We start from the raw sequence: 4,795 nt of genomic DNA on the forward strand, positions 1-4,795 counted from the left end.
TGATGTAAATACAAACCTTTTTTTTTTTTTTTTATATATATATATATATGTATCCTCCACAATGCTCCGCAGTGCACGTCCCCTCCCTAAGTGTAAGCTGGGAGGCATAAGTACGTCACGAAGGCACATGACGACAGTGAGGCGATTGCACACAGTAAAATCAGAGCCTACCTTTATTTTGTCAGTAGTCATGCAACCACAGTTTAAAACTTGCATAGTATACTGTCACTTGAGAGGTAGGAAAATATCCAGAGCATAGTCAGTCAAGCAGGAGGAGAGAGTGAGCACCTTATTTGTTTGGATCAGCTGAGGCAAAGGGTTTGTAAGCTCTGCGCATGAAAGCCTGTCACCTCCTAGAAATGCCTGCTGCCGCCTGGCCCAGTCCCACGCTACAAGAGAAACCGCACATGCCAGAGACCTCCCCAGCTCCTGCAGGCACGAATAAAGAAAACGACTTCTAGTGCAACCCTTGAAAAAAGCAATGGCAAGAGATGGGGTCAGTGCTGAACTCTAACAGGCAAAGTCAGGCGCTGGGCACACGGGCAGGGAAAGGCACTTCTGCCTTTTCCCAAGGGCTGAGCAGATGCAGTGACCCCCTGACGAACTGTGCTGCTCAGCCCCTCAGTGCTCTGGAGAGCCAGGAGGGGCATTTGTGGACTGTTCTGCTAGAATAAAGACCTTGAAAGTAGTTTTGATGCTCCTGAAAAGAACCAATTTTCAGTGAAGAATCACCTGAGATGACCCTGCACCAAGAAGTGGCAGAGGATGGGAATGTGGCATCAGGGAGGCGTCTCGCTGGCAATTAGTCTTCAGGCTGCAGGAAAGAAGGGGTTGGTTTCCTTCCTCCCCTCCTTCCCATCTCTTAGTCCTCCAGTCAGTCAGGGCAGGAGCGTTACGGTAGCACTGCTGCCAGCTCCATCCCTCCAGGGCAGCAAAGAGGCATTTAGCCCTCTTGGCTCTGGGGAAGGCGAGGTGTGGGGAAGGGATATGATGTTCAGGCCCAGCACAAACAGCATGAACAGCAAGGTGCTGTCGGCACAACGGTCTCAACCTGCTGAATTTTTACTTAACATGATACTTAATTGCCAATTAACACAGGCTTCTAATTGCTGATTCAGGTATTGAGATAAAAAAGAAAACATAAGCAATTAAACATTACTCAGTAAAGAATTTTCCTCCCCCTTTCCTGGGTTCAACTTGAGCCACACAGCTCTCCTCCTCTCCTCCTTAGTCTCCATTTCCTACAGCAAAAATGCTGTAGGTTGCCCTCAGTGCATCCCCATTCCTTCAGGGAGATGTCAGCAGCATGGGAGGTTGGGGTTACACACTGCCATCACTGCTGCAGTGTGGGTCTTCCACGGGCTGCAGACCACCCCAGAGATTAACCCCTCCAGCACGTGGACCGCCTCCATCCAGGAGCACGTCTCTAGCTGCATGTCTCCCCAGGGGTCTCTCCTTCCCCATGCCTCCTCAGATACCTCATTGCACGGCTCCTCACGTGGCATCTCGTCTCACAGCCCCCCCTCTTTCTTAACTCTGTCTGAGCAGTGGTCTGCAGGCTTCTCTCACCAGCTGGCGTTTTGGCACATGATGCCCCCAGCAACCTGAACCCTGCAATTTCTGTCCACCACAGCACTCGTGTGCATACTAAATAGATGCTCATGCATGAGCTGATGGGGCACACATGAGAGATGGTTGATCACGTGTGAGCTGATTGAGCACTCAGGCATAAATTAGTTGGATGCTCGTGTGAGCTATCTCGATGCTTATGAGTAAATAAATTGGGTGCTTGTGCATGAAGTAATTGGATACTTAGGTATAAATTAATTGGGCACTCGTGCGTGAGCTAATTGTGCACTAATGCATGAACTTTTAGGGCATTCGTGTGGAATAATTGGATGCTCATGCATAATTTCATGGGGTGTTCATGCATAAAAGTATCAGGCGCTCATGCATGCCATTAATCCTGCAATTTCTGCCCAGCAGAGGAGGTCACACTCGCATGGTGGTTAGGCAGACAACAGCTTTCTGCTCACTGCCAGCTGGGCACACATGAGCATCTGTTCACACACCTCCCTCTGCCTCCAGCCCTGGCTGGCCAGCAAGCACAGAGCAGTATTTTCTGCAAGAACTGGCCTAGAACAAATCCAAACCCAAACAAACCTCCAGGCAGATGATGATTTTGTTATGCATCGTCCAACATGAGCTTTTATCCTGCTGCGTGCGAATGAATCGACAGTGCTACATTGGAAAAGATATTGATGTTCTTGACCGCCCATGGAAATGGAGCACACATTTGCAGCCAGCGTTAATGAAAAACTCGTGACGGGATCTGTGGGGTCGATGGCTTGCCAGCCTGGCTTTTATACTCGGTTAAATGAATCGAGCGTTTGCACGAGTCACTACAGCGCCAGACCCTGATAAGTCCTGATTTCCAGGAGATCTGCAGCAGCCTCCTTTTGGGAAGACAGCGGGCATGTGGATTTCAATGCCTCTGGTTTCCCAATGGTACCTCTGCCCTCCTGCAAACCCCTCATCCTACCAGTGCCACCACTGTGGCCGTGCTGAGCTAATGTGACTGCATGCCCGGCTTTCCCCCTGCGGGCAGTGGTGCCCGGCAGGCCTGGCCAAAGCCCCCAGTGACAAACCCCAGCGCCCCTTCAGTGCCTTTCTGCTGGTGCCCAAAGTGGGGACAGCTTCAGTTTGGGAAGTCTCGCAGCCCTTGGGCTCAGTGCTCTGCCAGGAGCAAGGATGCACCCTGGGGCGGGGGGGGCTTCTGGCCCCCCACCCCTGCCCCAGAGGCAGCCCCCCCTACTCATCTGGATTTCTCCAAGCCTTTTGGTGCAGTGTTGTTGCTGGGACCTCATTTCTAAACCTCTACACTCCTCTTTGTAAAGCAGAGCCTTTTTATCCAAATTAAGTGCAGGAAAGAGCCAGGACCTGCAGGACCCTTGGACATTTCTAGGTAGTTTATGTTATTGTTGCATGAACAATACCCCCAACCTCCCTTCTGCTTGACCCCCCGGCTGGCACTCCCCACAGGGCCAGCAGCCTGCCCTGCCTCCAGGCATTTTCTGCTCTTGGGACACGTGTGTAGGTCAGCGCCCCAGGAGCTGGGGTCCACAGGCAGCTCTGGGCAGTCAGCCCCTGCACCTGGCTGCAGGACCTGGCACATTCCAGCTTGTGTAAGATTTCGCCCCAAAGGAGAAGGTCAGCCCAGGCATGGGAGCTCAGTAGGAGCCTCTCGAAAAGGCAAGATGCTGCTGCACCCATTGGCAGCCCATTGCCCCCCAGGGAGGCAGAAGGTCCTGACGCAACTGTGCCTCACACCCTGGAGCCTGTATGACCCCAGAAACACTTCTGCCTCTCTGAGGTGCCTTTCTCGCACCAGGGGCTGGCTCTCCTCCAGCTGCAATCTATCACACTTTGGAAAGCAAACCCACTCCCTCCAGCCCATCATTTTTTCTCACGCCTTCCTCCTTCTTCCCTGTCCCTGCAGTACCCCTGCTTGCCCCCATCCTCCGGAAGGACCCCCTCTGGCCTCCTGCACAGCCTCTGCCCCAGTGGACTCACTCTGCCCAGTCTGTTTGCCGACAGGGACATGCTGGCTGGCTGCTGCCCCAGGACCCATCCTGGTCTCGGCTCTGCAGTCCTGGGGGGCACCCTGGATGTGCTCAGATCAGGGTTTGTGAAGAGGCAGCGCTGCAGTGGGTGGCGCAGAAACCTTTCCCTCAGGGCAGAACCTGGCCATCTGGTGGCAAGGCTGCTATTTGGGGTCTGACCAAGAAAGACGTATGTCCCCCTTCTCCCAAGAGAGCAAATGGCAGGAGGTGACCCGGCTGTGTTAACACATTTACACTTTGCAACATGCTCTGTGAGAACATGGGCAATGACCCAGTATGACTGGAAAATGGCCATGTGAAGGCTGGCAGGCTTCCCTTGAAATCATCCAAGAAAGATCTCCCACAGCTTTCCACTCCCTGAATAAAAGAAAATCCTCCATATGAAATAGGGAAGGGAAAATAGGACGGGATTTCATGGCTGTCTCTTGCCCCATCTATAGGATGCACTGAACTCAAAGCGATGGCTGCAGGACACCTGTGTGAAACAGGGCTGGTCCCTCTGGCTCCCTGTATGGGAGGGACAGAGAGACCAGGGCATCTGCTGAGCGACCCTTGCCCCCGCAGCAGACCCCTGCCCGGGGCAGGTGACTCGTGCTTGGGCCAGCATAGCAAGAGCTGAACGTGGATGTGAGGTCCCGCACCTCGGCTTTGCCTCCAGCTTCTCCTTCCCTGAGCCCCAGGAGCTCCTGAATGAGCAGTGGGGAAAGGAGTGGCAGTAGGGTTAGAAAAGTAACCCCGAGAGCTGCTCACCTCCACCCTGCCTTGGACACAGTCAAGGAGTCAGGCTGCCGTGAATGGCAAACCCTCCTCTGGGGCACTCAGACACCCGGCAGGGAAGGGTTCTAGCTGTTTTCTCTCTGTCCTTTATCTTCCTGCCACCTTGTTTTCACTTCTACATCATTAAGAAGGGGGCATTTCCACCGGGCCAAAACTGACTTGTTTGCTCTGTACCTGCTTGGGGAGATTTGTTTTTTCCTCTGGGCTTGGTTTATTTGGGTTCAGGTTTGTCTCTTTGGTTGTATTTCTTGTTTTGTTGGTGCCAGTGCAATGACAACTTTGGTTTCTGTCGGGGTTTCTGCAGTGCTGGTCCCTAGAGGAGCCCCCTTTGAGGACTGGGCAGGGGGCAAGAACCATCCCTGCGCCCCCAGAAGTGCCGCAGTGGAGCTGCCTCG

The sequence above is a fragment of the Aptenodytes forsteri genome, unplaced genomic scaffold (assembly GCF_000699145.1).
Source record: "Aptenodytes forsteri isolate BGI_AS27 unplaced genomic scaffold, ASM69914v1 Scaffold342, whole genome shotgun sequence".
NCBI lineage: Eukaryota > Metazoa > Chordata > Aves > Sphenisciformes > Spheniscidae > Aptenodytes > Aptenodytes forsteri.